The sequence below is a fragment of the Schistocerca nitens genome, chromosome 5, assembly GCF_023898315.1.
Source record: "Schistocerca nitens isolate TAMUIC-IGC-003100 chromosome 5, iqSchNite1.1, whole genome shotgun sequence".
NCBI lineage: Eukaryota > Metazoa > Arthropoda > Insecta > Orthoptera > Acrididae > Schistocerca > Schistocerca nitens.
In genome coordinates, this window is record NC_064618.1 from 343,169,354 (window position 1) to 343,185,772 (window position 16,419).

General features: G+C 40.6%; 1 protein-coding gene across 2 annotated transcripts in view; it reads left to right on the plus strand.

The window, feature by feature from the left end:
• LOC126259473 (pyruvate dehydrogenase phosphatase regulatory subunit, mitochondrial) overlaps positions 1–16,419 on the plus strand; it is a 161,555-nt gene that overhangs the window by 103,044 nt on the left and 42,092 nt on the right. The window contains exon 16 of one of the 2 annotated variants that reach the window (XM_049956308.1): positions 4,650–4,792. The exons of the other annotated variant lie outside the window; for it this stretch is intronic. The gene's annotated coding sequence lies outside the window, so the exon portion shown is untranslated. Of the gene's footprint in view, positions 1–4,649; positions 4,793–16,419 lie in introns of those variants that run through there. 2 annotated transcript variants of the gene reach the window in all.

Consider the following 16,419-nt stretch of genomic DNA (forward strand, 5'->3'; position numbering starts at 1 on the left):
GCTATGCTCCAGACTGAATGCTGAAAGGCATAATCAGTCTTAAATGATGATGATGATCCCCTTAAAATGTATTTGTAAACATGATGACATTACAGGTTTGTAACTGATTGTGTTTACGTTCAATAATTCATCTGTGGTACAGATGAAGTTTTCACCAAGAAACAACTGTAATTTATATTAGTCAGTAGTTCTGCTGTCTGTCAAATGTCTTATATTTTGTGAAAGTGGTTAATGAATGGAGAAGAGTTTATTTTATACATATGGAAAATCTACTCTCAGACTGCCAGAAGACGGAACACAGAGATAGATGTAAAAAAAATATAGCTTTTGGAGCTAGAGACTCTTTTTGGTGGAAGAGAGGAAAGGTATGGTGGAAAAGATATTGTTAAGGCTGAAGGATACAAGCACTGTCACAAGGAAAGTTGATCAGGACGCCAGATCAGGTGAAAATACCATAGAGAACAATTGTGAAAGTGAGTTGTTGGTAATGGACAACATTTGAAAATCTTAAAACTTTGAAGTGAAAGAGAAGGTGGCAAGCAGATCAAAAATGCCATAAATGAGTAAAAAATAGGGGAAAATAAGTCCAGAAAAATAAAAAAAGGGAGAAAAATTTAATAGAAAAGACTCTTTAACAGCCAAGAACAACAAAATTAGAGATATTACTATAAACTGGGATCAAGTTGTGTCGTGTAGCACATAGTATAGAAAAAGTTCCTCTCTAAAATACTCACCAAGTACCAGTGCTGTTCTGACTGTTGTCTTGAGGCAGCACAACATGCCTTCCTAGTGTTGACTTCCTGTTAATGTGTCACCACTGTCAGTGATCATCTTTTGTACATCAATGCCAGTCATTCCAGAGGAGAGGCGAAATGCCATCATTGTGCATTAATGAAGGGAACTACAGTAACCAAATAAATATTAATCTACCTTATTTACTCGAATCTAAGCCGCACTCGAATCTAAGCCGCACCTGAAAAATGAGACTCGAAATCAAGGAAAAAAAATTTTCCCGAATCTAAGCCGCACGTGAAATTTGAGACTCGAAATTCAAGGGGAGAGAAAAGTTTTAGGTCCCACCTCCAAATCGAAACAAAGTTCTTCTAATTTTAATATGAGACACAATTTAGGTCGAATGAATGACGATACAGCTGCAGTAGTTTGGTTCGAGTCGTAAGCTTAGCAGTTAAGGTTTACCAGGTAGCCATTGCTATGCGTCAGACGCTCCGTCCGTATTTATACGGGTACCCTTCCTTTTCACGTGCTTCGTCTGGTTTGAATTGATTGCTTATTTTTCTTTGATCTGATAAGCGCCGTTTTCTTTGTTATAGGTGTTTACGTCACTCTAAGCTGAAAATGCATTACTGTACTGTGTCATGCATTGTTTGTCGCATTCTGATTGTGCGTGTTTAAGGCCTGTTGCCGCTCGCGGGATGGCCTGCTTTTGTGCGCGCTACCGCCGCTTACAAATAAAAAATAGAGAGGAATCGTCTCATTAGCGAAACATTTGTTGTTACTTACACTATTGCTGTCTTTGATAATGATCAACAAGAACCAAATAATAGACTGCGTATGATAGATGATGTTCTGAACGAAATTTTAACGAAAATTTTTCTCCGTTTGAAAATCTTTGCAGGCGGCTTTTTAGTTCATTACATTCTGCACAGAAATTAGAGTCATCTTAGATTTAAAAATCTAGTCAATTGCCGTGCTTCATTTCTGACTATCACTATTAGGCATAAGAATAATACGAATATAAACATTACATGATATGTATATTCTTCCGCGTTTGCTGTTGTCCAACTCTAGTTTCGTAGTTTATTAGGCAGACAGGATTTAAATGAGATAGTAGCAAACACGAAACAATACATGGCAACATGTTTATATTCGTATTATTCTTATGGTGAAGAGAATACTGCATGTGATTCACAATTCATAAAAGTTCCTATTAGCAACCATCTCTTCTCACAGGTAGGAAAAAATTCAGAACGCAGAGTAGGCCATATTGACAAACATCCCAAACAGTCTTGCCAGTCGCATTTTTGTAGTACATTGAAATGCAGCTACATTCGAAGATGAACAATACGGAATTTGTATTTACTTCGTTGGATAATGTACCAAAATGCAGTGGTCGAAACTCGGGGCGGAGGAAAAAGGCTCGTCTTCAACCTTTTTTTTTTTAATTTCTTTACTGACGCAGAGGTTTTGGTGCCAATATTTATCTTTGTGCCTACAAATCATGCCTTTGTAGCGCTACATATATTCGACGGCAGAAGTTAGTTGTGGCGGCACCCACCAACATTTTTCAGAACTCCCGCTTGCTTTGCACTCGATTCGGGTCAACAGAAAGGTCCGATCTTACTCGTCGGCTTTGACCCGTGACGTAAGCGTGTTGTGGTGTGTGACGTCATTACGGCGCGGAAAACCTAATACATGGTTTGATGTACTCTTGTTTAAAGAACATGTATACGTAATATGAAGCAATTTGATGAACATATTGATCTGTAGCGTAGCCCACTTGAGGTTAGGTTGGGAGTTTTTTTTTTGGAATGCGGCCGCGGCAGCGGCCGCCTATGATTCGAAAATATTGATTTGACACTAATGGGCGGGCACTGCAGACTCCCCCCACCGCATAACGACATATTTAGTTTCTCCCCACCCAAAAAACCCCAATTTCCCACGCTTGTCCCGTTACAGTCATTAGGCTTTTTGTGAAACTTGTGTATTTCAGTGTTTACAATACGTATTCAATGTTTTTATATCCGCCATATTGGAATTGTTGTTTATGGTCGTTTCCGCGGTATTTGTGACGTCATGGGTCAAAGCCGACGGGTAAGATCGGACGCTTCTGTATTTCCCTCGATTCTAAGCCGCAGGCGGTATTTTGGATTACAAAAACCGGAAAAAAAGTGCGGGTTAGATTCGAGTAAATACGGACAATATTTAGCTTGCAAGTTTGTTCTGTCAGAGTAAGCTGAACCTAAGGGAAAGAATTCAAACCTTTCTATGGTCTTGGCAAGCAAAAATCTCTATATGGTAAACTGTTCTGAGAGACTCAATGCACACAGGATAAAAAAATAATATTTGTGGAACCCAAACTGACATTCGGTGCGTTGGCTGATGGGTGGGAGCAACTGTAAAGTTGTTTCCCTTTTACTGTCACTTTTTCTTGTAATGTGGATATAGTCTCACACAATCGTTTATCATATAGAGATTTTGCTTGTCTAGACCAACATTATTTGTACCTACTGGCTGACATACTGATCTCAGAAGATGCAGCTGCACTGGCCCATGTCACTAATCACAGCAACAAGAAGTATTTATTATCACCTAACTCTGTATCATGTTGTTTCACATAAAACTGATGTGAACAACATTATAAACTATTCTTTAGTGATGTTAAATACTACTATGTGGGAAAAATACTTTTTATGCCCCAAAAACTAACATTTTGTTTTAAGTACAATGATTACAATTACCAGCTGCCATCCAAATTTATAAAGAAGAGGATGTCAAGGGGCTGTGGAATCCTTCAGTTGTATAGAGTAGACGCTGGATGACCTGGCATAAAGGTGTAAGCGCAAACTGGATAAATTAAAAACTCGCATGAGCTGTAGTTTTGTAATTGGCTACTTCCTGCCCAGCCTCTGTGGTTAAAAACACACATCAGGATTTTGCAGCCATATTTGCAGATTTTTCCACATGTTCATTTCTTTGAAGCAGGTTATCATCATCAGTTTCCTGATGATTTGCTGATATTCACAGTCAGGATTGTCAAAGATATGAAGGGAAACATTACTGAAAATGTCTGCACTAGATAAAAAGAAAATATTCTGCATATATGACTGCATCGCTTTACTAAAATAAATAAAAACTAAAGTTTATACACATAAAAAGGCATACATTTTAACAACACACTTCAAAACATACTTGTAATGGCACTGCATCATTGTTTTCCCAATACCTGATTATAATTCAAAATGTTGAGAAATTAATAGAATGATTTCTAACACATGAACACTAATGTAGACATCAAAAATCTATAGAATGGGTAACTACTGTATCAGGAATTGCCGCTACTAATTTTGTACTTAACAGAAGTCTAATATCTTTCAAGAGCTTTGAATTAGTTAATAGCTGATTGTAGGAGCCCTTGCAGATAAGGTCTTGATAATGAGTGTTAACCATTACAATTGCTTCAATATTTTCAGCAGTAAAATGGTTTTTCTCATCAATCCAAAGGGAATTCACAATTGAAAATACTCTTTCCATAACAGCATTTGTGCCTGATACAGCAAGAGCAAAACTTACATATGTCTCTCTATTTTTACATGAAGTACCTGTACTTTTAAGTCTGTGGAATACATTACCACATCCGTTATCTGTTTCCAAAACAGCTTTTTCCCATTCCTCAAGTTTCTTGGATGCAATTATGTTCACGCATCCTATCTCATCAAACAATATGTGAAACGTGTTTTATTCATCTCATAATTTCAGAACATATGTCTGATGTACAGGAGACATGTCGAGGTTACAATTTGCTTATTTAAATTTTTTTCACACTTACAGTAATACTTTGTGGAAAATTTACTTACTTAAAATTTGTCATATTTACAGTATAACTATCATAAATTTTTATTCCATTTTAGGGATCCAGCTCAGAGTATCACTTCATCCTTCATGAAATCTCTCACAGAATAGTAGCATCGTTTAATTACAAAATCATGTAACTTGCTTTTTAAAATATTTACCGTCATATTGTGTTGTGAATTTTCATGGCTATATACTGAGGAGTCTGAGCACACAGATTTAAATGATGAATGGTGAGCATAAAGTTTCCTTTATATCTTGTGTCGTATGAGTGTTCAAACTGATTTTTTTAAATAGATCAGCTTTACTGTGTAGGAAAAGAACCACCTCAAATATGTATAAAAAGGAGACAGTTAATATTTTAGGTCCTTAAATAATGGTCGACTTGATGCCCTCGGCTGTGCAGAACACATGTGAATGGTCCTTTTTTGCAACTTTAAAATTCATGTAATGTTTCCTGAGTTTCCCCAAAAAATCCTGCCATATCGAATGACTGATTCAAAGTAGCTAATAATTTACTATTTTCCTGGTGACCAAATCACTGGCACAGGCTAAAATTTCCATTGCAAATGCAAGGCTCTTCAATTTATTTGCTAGATATTCTACATGAGAATTTCAACTCAAAGTTGTGTCTAAGTTTATTCCCAGGATCCTGACTGAGTCAAGTTCTTCCATTTTTTGATTTTTGTGAGTGATACAGATTTCTTCGGTTTATGACTGTTTTGTTTTAAAACTCATCATGGCCTTAAGCCATTTAGACTGAACTATGTTTATCAAAACTAGACATAATCGTCTCAATGGGAATTCCGCGATCGTTCATTAATAAAATATGGCGTTTCAGTCTTCGATCGCTATACTTTATTTTCAATTACCGGTTTCGGGCTAGCTGCCCATCTTCAGATCATATATTGCAGTTACAGAGTAACTTGTCTGTACAGAACACTCGGTTCGCTAGTCAGCTGTGCTATCAAACATGATACCAAAACATTTAAATGATTAAAAAAAAATTGTTGACAGGCTTAGATATTACGAGGTTTGCTCAAACATTTATAAATTCATTCTGTACTTTTAGTGAAAATATGATACTTTTTGAGATTTACCATGTTCCAAATTCAAGACATGTTCTTTCAACACTACATCATACTTTGACAGTAGTTTCACTAATTCTAAGAAATTGCTTTCATGTGTAGAGCCTTGTAATTCATCAGGTCCACAAAAGGATAGGTTTTGTTTAGCTAGAAACAAAGTCATATCCAGTAATCTTGATAAAAGATGCTTCCACTTCAGTTTTTCAGCATCCATTAATTGCAAGACTGTGTCATCTATTGCTTTATTCAGTTTTACAATGGAAACTCCAGGTAGGAATATCAACAATGTAGAAACAATAGATTGCTACTTACTGTAAAGAAGACACGTCAAGTTGCAGACAGGCACTATTAAAAGACACTCACTTATAGCTTTGCCACAGCCTTCATCAGTAAACACACACACACACACACACACACACACAATGTTTACAACCATGACTGCCAACTCCAGCATCTCCGGCCAGAATGCAACATCACGTGGAATGTAAGCAGCAATCTGGAGGGAGTGGGGAAGGGGAAAGGGAAAGCGAAGGGGAAGGGATGCCCACTGTCTGGTGGAGTGTGTAGGGACTAGAGTGCCAACAGACACAGCATCAGGAGGTTGTGAGGCAGAGAGGTAGGGAAAAAGGAACAAAAAACAAGAGGAGCAGGGAAAGACAGATGGATGCATTGGCAGAGGGCTGCAAATAAACAGGGTGGGAGACAGGACTGGGGAGGAGATGGTAGGACAGAGGGGGTGGAAACTGTTGGGTGGAGGCTGTGGGGACAGTATGTTACTATAGATTGACACCGGGATAATTACTCCCATCTGTGCAGCTCAGAAAGCTGCTGGTGGAGGGTAGTGAAGCAATCATTGGAATCAAGTGTGTTGTGTTTATCTGCATGTTGTGCCACAGGGTGGTCTACTTTGATCTAGCTACAGCTTGGCGGTGGCCATTCATGCTGGTGCACAGCTGGTTGGTAGTCATCATACCAACACAAAAAGCTGTGCAATGATTGCAGCAGAGCTGGTAAATAACATGGCTGTTTTCACAGCTGGCCCGGTCCCTGATGGGGTAGGATAAACCTGTGACATGACTGGAATAGGTAGTGTTGGGTGGGTGATTTGGGCAGGTTTCACACCTGGGTCTTCCACAGGGATATGATCATTGTAGCAAGGGGTTGGGATTGAGATTGGCATAGGGATGGACTAGGATGTTGTGGAAGTTGGGTGAGCAACTGAACACCACTTAAATAGGGGTGGGAAGTATCTCGGGTAGGATATCCCTCATTTCAGGGCAGGAGGTAATCAAACAAAGCCCTGGCGAAGGATGTGGTTCAGTTGTTCCAGTCCAAGGTTGTACTGGGTGAAAAGGGGACACTCCTTTGTGTCTGGTTTTTTGGGGATTGTGGAGGGATTATGGCTGTGAGAGGAAATGGCATGGGAGATCTGTTTGTGTACTAGGTCTGGGGGATAGTGTCTGTCTGTGAAGGCCATCATGAGACCCTCCGCATACTGAGCAAGGGAGTTCTTGCCACTGCAGGCACACTGTATATGGGTACCCAGGCCATATGGGAGGGATTTTTTGGTATGAAAAGTCTTACCGGTATTGAACAGACCCCAAACCCATTACCTCATTCCTCATACATCTTAATAACGTTATCTGAACCCAGAACTACTTCTCATTTGAAGGGAAGGTATATAAACAAATCCACAGCACAGCCATGGGCACCAGCATGGCAGCCTCCTATGGAAACCTTTTTATGGGCCATTTAGAGGAGACCTACGTAGCCTCCAAAAACACCAAACCCCTAGTCTGGTTCAAGTTCATTGATGGTATCTTCAAGATTTGGACTCAGGGCCAAAGCATCCTATCTTCATTCCTTCAAAACATTAACACCTTCTCTCTCATCCACTTCATGTGGTCCTCCTCAACCCAGTGTGCCACCTTCCTAGACGTTGACCTTCTCCTCTCAGATGACTCCACCCACACCTCTGTCCACATTAATCCTACCAACAACCAACAGTACCAGTATTTTGACAGCTGCCATACCTTTCACCCCCACCCCTACCCCCACCCAGCTACCCAGGGACGGCATATGTGCAGTGACAGAAACCCCCTTGCTCAGTAAGCTGAGGGTCTCACAATTGCCTTCACAGACAGACCTAGTCCGCAAACAGGATCTCCCATGCCATTTGCCCCTCACAACCCCAATCCTCCCACCATCCTCAAAAACCGGCCACAAAGGAGTGTCCCCTTTGTCATCCAGTACCACCCTGGACTGGAACAACTGAACCATGTCCATTGCCAGGGGTTTGATTACCTGTCACCATGCCCTGAAATGAGGGACATACTACCCGAGATACTTCCCACCCCTCCTAAAGTGGTGTTCAGTCGCCCACCCAACCTTCACAACATCCTAGTTCATCCCTATGCCACTCCCAGTCCCAACCCCTTGCTACAAGGATCATATCCCTGTTGAAGGCCCAGGTGCAAAACCTGCCCAATCCACCCACCCAGCACTTCCTATTCCACTTCTGTCACAGGTTTATCCTACCCCATCAGGGACGGGCCACCTGTGAAAGCAGCCATGTCATTTACCAGCTCTGCTGCAATCATTGTACACCTTGTTGTATTGGTATGACTACCAACCAGCTGTCCACCAGGATAAATGTCCACCACCAAACTGGCCAAGAGCAGAGTAAGACACCCTGTGGCACAAAATGCGTCTGAACATAACATGTTTAATTTAAATGGCTGCTCACTACCTGAGCCTTCTGGATCCTACCCTCCACCACCAACTTTTCTTATCTGTGCAGGTGGGAGTTATCCTTACAACACATTCTCCGGTCCCGTACTTATCCCGGCCACAACCTACGGTAACATACTGTCCCCATAGCTTCCAATCAACAGTTTACACCCCCTCTGTCCTGTCATATTTGCAGCCCTCTGCCAACGCATACAGCCGTCTTGGCCCACTCCTCTAATTTTTTCCATTTTCCCCACTTCCCTGCCACACAACTCCTGACACTGCACCTCACACTCCACCAGACAGTGTTTGTCTCTCTCCCCACCCGTACACTACTATCGCTTTCCGCTTCCCCATCCCTCCATACACACACCCATGCCCGAGGGAGGACTCGAACCTCCAACGGAGGCAGCCGCACGGACTGTGACAAGGCACCTCAGGCCACGAGTTACCCTGCTTGGTGCATTATTATTATTATTATTATTATTATTATTATTCTATTGATAGGATTGGGGAAACATCACATCTATTACTGTTAGGGAAACACTGTGATTCAAAACCGAACATTTCACAATTAGCAGTGTCGGGGTGAATCATGCAGAACAATATCTGTCAGAAGGGTAATGTGCATTAGGTGGAACAGTGCACAGGACTGACGGCGTGTTTATATGTATGTGCTGTCCACCAGACGGACTTGGTGCGAGAGGAGTAACGCGCCCGTGGCAGACTCCAATGTACATGCATACACGTATCGAATTTTCTCATTGTAAATCACTAAATCAATGTGGCATACATATGGCATAGAAAAACAATGTATATGATGCATCTGATAACCGGCCTGGTGTTGCCGCTCATGAATAAGCTGCTAGATATCCTCGTCGACGCCATCCAGAAAAAAATGTGTTTTGTCATCTGGAGCTGCGCCTTCGGGAATCAGGTTGTGTCCTTCAACCATCGCGTGACAGAGGTCATACACAGACTCGCTGTATCCCATCTACTGAGGAAGCTATTCTGGAGGTTATACACCAAGAACCTCAGCGACGTACACATAGCGTAGCAAGGCAGCTGCGTGTCTTGCGAAGCACGGTTCCAAAAATAACAGGAAGCCAACAATGACTTTGTGAACATCGTAATTTGGTCAGATGAACCAGCATTCACTCGTAAGGGTGGCTTCAATATGCACAATGCCCACCATTGTCACCATCACCCACAGTAACTTTCATTGAGCTTTGCACAGTGTCCAGTTTCATAAACAGTTTTCTCTTATTGCACATATGCTCTCTAGCACTTGTATCCATGATTCAGTAATCCTGTAGGTCAACTCCATGATTCATACACATAAAGGCATTTACATCCTGAGCCTTTTCGCCTTCCATCAATTTCAACAGCCTGCAATCTTTCAGATGACCTCTTTTCTTACTATAATTGCGGCATTGTGTTTCTCTCTTCACTTTACTTTTAGTCCTTTGCATAATGGCCCTCCTTACCACAAGTAGAACACGTAATTTTTAGCTGCCTGCTTTAACTGGCCAAAGCTACCTCCGGCTGATCGGACTGGTTGTTTCTTTCTTCCTCAATGAGCTATCTTGAAGTTAACTCATTAAGCGTTTGCTTCTCAAAGGGAACAGACTCCCATGCTGAATGGAAATGTTTATATTGCTATGGCAAAGACATTAACACTTTAGTTATTATCCTTTTACCTGAATGTGGTTCACCTGCTTGCTTCAATTTGGTGTTGATTTCTTCTATTTTCAACGTAACTGTAACCACCAAGTCATCAACAAACTGGGGCAAGAAAACGTTCTGCTGAAGTAGGTGAATACTCACTGTGGACTCTTTAATATGCAGTCTTCCACATCCCGGCTGACACTGACAAGTTCCTGTGCTTTTGTGTCCTTTTCCAGGCATGTTTTTACTTCAGTTTCTTTCTCCTGTGGTGGTGTAATAACAATGAGTTGACAATATCTAAAAGACCTTTTTCTCTGAATATCACTTCCATTTGAAATTTCCACACTGCCCAGTTGTCCCCTCCAGACAACTTTAAACACTGAAACTGATGCATAGTTGCTCTATTGCGCCACACCAACACTACGCTAATAACATCAAATTTTGCTGTTGTGCATGACACCCCAAACAAATCTCTGCCACTACACTGAAAAACAGACTTATGCACCTGGCCCAATAACCTGTGATCAGGTGCAGTAACTGAAGCATGAAAATAAGCCTGTTTGTGCAGAGTTTATGGCAATGTGTAACAGCTTACAAGTAATGACAGACAACAATACACACACACACAGACACACACACACACACACACACACACACACACACACACACACACACACACACACACAGACAGACATAAAAGAAAAGCCAAAGCATCTAAAGACAGAAGATAACCCAAATCAAAGAAAAACATTGTTTTGCTTCTGTAAGAAAACATTAACATTGTACCATTAACACAAACTTAAGGGACTTGCCACCCTACGGCATCTCTCTGGCAGGCAGCGCAGCCCATTTAAATTGGGACAGGGTCGAGTACTGGCCTGTCTGTAGCACATGGTAGATATGCATTGACTTCACAGAGTGCTGTAGCCGACTAGAAACAGTTCCAAACATTCCACGAGTTGGCACCACTCTATGGAGAACACTTCTCCCTGCATTCACTTCTCCCACAACATTAATTTTGTATCCTAGCCTCTAGGATACGCCCCTCAGAATGTGACCAATATTGATATCCTAGCAGCAAATACAGCATCCAGTTGAGTTTGAAAAGAATTATTATTGTCATTGCTGGTTTCAGTTTGCATCCAGCTATCTGTTTTCAAAAGCTGCATCAGAAATATTTCTGACATGTCTGTGTGAGGGCAGCATGTCACATACCTAAGTCATAACAGAAGTGATAATAATCACTTGTCAATTAACTGTAGTTTGGTCAGCTTGCCCGTGCTGACAATACCACTTCTGTTAAGGTTTATGTATGCGATTTATGCTACCCAAACACAAATAAATCATCTCATGTAACTTTACAAAATGGACGGCTTATGCTAACTCAAAGTGGCTGTCATGTTATCGTATTATTTTTAGTATTTAACGTTGCGCTTTGCAGACACAGGTAGCAAGCAATATTTCATTTCATTCTGTGAAAATAAGCTGTTAGAGTAGCCAACTTTCTGCTGGCTAAGTATGGCAGAGTGTCGATTATCTGAACTAATCAGGGGAAATGGGTGTTTCGAAAACTAGTTTATGTGGACAGTCAAACTGTATACGGCAGAACCTCGTTTACATAGGTTAGAAGGGAGATGATAAAATAAATGTACAAGTGAGGTTAGTAATGTTAAAATGAAACTTCTTAATATACCTATTTGTATTAACTTTAAATCCATGCAAACGGAAGATACATATATTGTACAGTAGTAGACAAGCAGTTCTCAGGAGAGGCCAGAGTCTAGCAGTTAGGAAGATTTAATGATGCAGCATGCTAATACTTCTCTTGAAACTAAACTATATTAAATAGAATCTGTTTGTCACTCCTCTTCAGCATGTTTTATTCACAAACCGACATATACAGAGTGAAATGAAATTCGCGCACTTGGGCTTCGCAGCGCAGCTCCTCACATGCCAATGATAAAAAAAGTCTCTTCCAAAATTTCGTCTGGTGAGTACATCCGCCAGAAAAAGGACGTTAAAGAGTTACTATCTAGCAACACTGTAACCACATGTATGGTGACTTCTATTTACCAAAGTGCCTAACTTGAAAAAGTGTTGTAAGTTATTGATATGCTTGAATGTAATTCTGTTTCAACCCATGGAGTAAAATTTTGGTCACAGTATGTTAAAAGAAAGAAAAACCTGAAATTGAAGACATTGAGGAAAGGTGTAGAAAATTAATAGGTTCATTGATGTACACTGTTAGGTTCCACATCAGATATTTTCATAGCTAGTATTGTAAGCAAATACCAATCACATGCAAGCCTGGATTCATGGAATGCTTTAAAACATGTCTTGCACTACATTAAGGTAACCCTAAAACTGAGTCTGTTAAACACTAGGTATGAAAAGTTATGTGGACCCTGATTGGGCTGGTGACAGAGTAGACAGAAAGTCCACAAAGTTTTGGGTTGCAGTGTTTCAGAGGCATCTTAAGAAGCAACCCACCGTGTGTCTTATCAACAGAATCTATATTACCTGAGCCTTTTGGCTCAGTAATTTGTATCATTGTCTTTGTGGCAGTCCAAGAGCTGTTGTACTTTATGCAGACAATATGCCAGTAATAAGCCTTTACAAGAACCCACAGTTCCATGACAATATGCCAGTAATAATAAGCCTTTACAAGAACCACAGTTCCATCATAGGCTGAAGCATATAGATGTGAAAATTTTATTTGTGAGAAAGTTTTTACTAAGAAAGTTGTGTTAAGTGCATTAGCACAAATAGCCAAGAAGCTGATGTTCTAACAAAGCCACTAGGTAAAACAAAATTTGAAAAATGTGGAGCCTCATCAGGGCTTATTTAGAGCTTGTAATTTGTTTTTGTAATGCTAATAATTAACATTGAGGGAGGATGTTAATGGTACAGTGTTGATTTTATCTTAAAGAATCAACAGTTTTTTCTTCGATTTGTGTTATCTTCCGTCTTTAGCTGCTTTGGCGTTTGCTGTTTATTCTGTGTGTATATCGTTGTCTGCCATTAGTTGTAAGCTGTTACCCAGTACAATACTCTGCACAAACAGGCTCGTTTTCGTGCTTCATTTACTGCGCTTAATCAGTTTGCTTCGAGCCCAGTTGCGTTTTTGAGTTCTTTATGAGCCAACAGAGCGTTGCACGACCAAAGGTAATATATTTCGTGGAGCGTATTTGGCTTACTGAACCAAAAAATATTCAAGACAAGGGAAAACATGAAGCGTAAAATTACTGAGAATAGCGCAACACTGCAACACCAAGCACTGCCACTGCTTTCCAGTAACTTTGTTCGATGTATTACACATGAACTTTGTGTCCTGTTGCTCCCATATTATTTCACATTTAAATGTGGGAGACCTTAAATTCCGCCTACACAATTTTTATAGTTCTATGAGATATTTCTACCATAGCAAATAATCAGCACGAAAATTGATTTGTCAGTACTGTACGAGACACTGTCCCTCGCACCGCCAATCCTCGCCCGGGAGTAGTATTTCCGCAAACTTGAATGGGGGTGAGCTCATTATAGACATACAGACAATATATACTTGTGTCGGTATTCTACCTAATCTCGAGATCACGAACAGAATTTTAACGAAAATAAACGAACAACTACATTTAATAATAAAAGTGTTACTTCCATAAGGGTGGCACTCGGGGCGCATCCGGCCCTCCCCTAGCTACGCCGCTGCATCACACATACATACTTCGCATCGCTTGAGTTCTCACAGAACTTCATGCGTTGCGTACAGCCATAAAACATTCACTAAAATCGACTCGCATTTTGTCTAGGAACACGTGAATTTCTAATCATATAGGTATCTGATGAGAAGAGCCGAGCAGTCCGTTGAACGGAAAGGATGAATGTGTTTTGCGGTATGTAACGCAAACAGCCCTTTTCCGCAGCGATACGTTTATCTTCCTGTGTTTGTACTTTATTCGTACTCACAAAGGAAATTATGCTGCCAGATGTTATCGCAGAAACTGGCAAAAGGAGCTGCTTCTTTCGGTATGTGCTGCGTTATGTCGGCACGCCCTCCATGTTATTGGAAAAAACGACACAACGTATTACATGTTCTGCCTTCGTACTCTTGATTTCTGTCAAGAAAGGGGACTACTCTTTTGTAGTTTTCAAGAAAGAACACTTTATTTTCCCCATATTAATGGGCAAGAGTTAGTTTCTCACATAGAAAACAACAAACAATGGAGCCCACTGAAGCAAGATTGCCGAATCCAGAATTGAAACTGCCGCATACTTGCCATTGTTCTCTGTAACAGTCCAAAGACATCATGTCGGTTGCATCTACTGCAAATTTACGTCATCTAACAGTGAAAAATAACTAATTCGTAACAGCAAATACAGTTGAACAATGACAGTCCTATAATGTTCTTTAACGAGAATTTGTTACATTTGTCTGTAATTTCTTCAGTAGCAAATAATCGATACGAATCTCGTAGCTCACGCGTAAGTCACGCACTGAGCACAATGACGGAAAATCTTCTGTTTATACCTCTTCTCATCCCGTGACCAATACTAAGCAAGACTCAAGAAAATGTTAAAAACTATGTCTATGGCACTAAATTGACGTAAAAATATATAAAAACACAAAATGAAACTAAAAAAGGTTAGATTCTTATGATTACGAAAAACGGGACATTTGACATCCTGTTGAATATTTTGCACGATAAAGGGATCAGAACGAAAAAAGAGTCGTTTGGTCACCCTATACTCTGGCTATAAAACTTCATTGTCTATTTAGTGCAGTAATGACAAGAGTGAAGCTGTATACTGCGGCTCTGGTTGACATATTGGGGAAAGGAGGGTAAATTGGCCAGGTTGGGGAAAGTGGCCACTGCGTATTTGATGTCGTCAACAATGCTTCCTACTACGGAGAAGTGGCCAGACTACGGGACCAACGAGGGATAAGGGACCTGCAACCGTACCTGTGACGCCTCGCTAGTAGGCGTGTCATGCACACTTCAGGATCGTTCGCCTCCGTGCAGGATCCAGCGGAAATCAATATTTATTTGAAAAGGTACCCACTAAAGGTCTTGATTTTGTCGTTTTTTATCGAGAACTTGGGCGCATTTAAAAACACAGTTAAGAATTTCAATTCCTCTGAAACGGTTACTCGCTGCCCGCCTGTGACGGGTGCTGGCACTCATAACATCTACAGTGTCACGTGCTGTGACGTATGTGGCGTGCATGGCCTGTCTTACTCGTGGGCTTCGTAAAGTAGATGTAATCGACACCATTAGTGTTGTCAGTGACGTTGACAAAGCAAGCTTGCTCCACTATCTTTCAGCGAAAACGTTTAGGTTTTTCGATCGTTCGAGTCGCTCATATTACTTTAGATGCTTCACTTTTATGTGGACTAATAGGTTTTTGCGATATCACAGTCCACACAATGCCTTTTAGCTTATAAATATATGTCACTGTCGTTTCCTTCGGTTGTATTGTTACATGTGAGAACCACTGATACAGACAAGGCGTCCGATGGGGAAAATTGATCACGCTACACGCTGGAAAAAATGGCCACTTTTCCCAAATGATGCCCACTATTCCCGGCAGTTCATTTTCAATCTGTTTATCCCAAAGAGATTTAACTAATTCCAAATTTATGCATAGTATAACAATTGAAATTAAAACGTTACAAATCGTTTGATACACGAAACTAATATCCATTATGCTGCTATTCTGCAAGGGTTTGCAAGAGTTTCCAGAGGCCAAGAAAATACATCCGGAAAACAAAGGAACAAACATGTGACCCTGTTGCGATGCAAAAGGCTATTGAAGCAGCCCTTTTCAGCAGCACTAAAACAATTCATATTCCACGTAATACGCTAAAACAAAGAGTACTAGGGAAAAACAGAGGTGAAGTTGACAGTAAAAGGATTATGGGCAGCATAAGGGTAGTGTTGAGTGAAGAACATCCTAATTTTAATCTTTGGACAAGTTCTTTGATACCATTAAAACACTGCAAGATAAACGATTTCATCTTGCTCGTCGCATTTATAACGTAGATGAAACCGGTCTTGTGGCAGTTTAGTCCAAGAACAGCAAAGTGTTTGAACTCAAAGGGAGACAACAAGTTGGAGCCGCTAATTCAGGTTTGTGTCGACTTTTTTAGTGTGCATATCTTCAGGGGGAAATTTCATTCCACTTCTCTGATCTTCCCTGCGCGAAGAATGAAGATTAATCGTAAAAAGGGGTCTGTCGGGAGCTGAATTTGCATACCACCTTAGTGGGTGGTACCAGAGTGAAAGTTTTTTGGATTGGTTTGAATATTTTTATAAATATGCAAAATCAGCTGCTCAGGATCCAGATC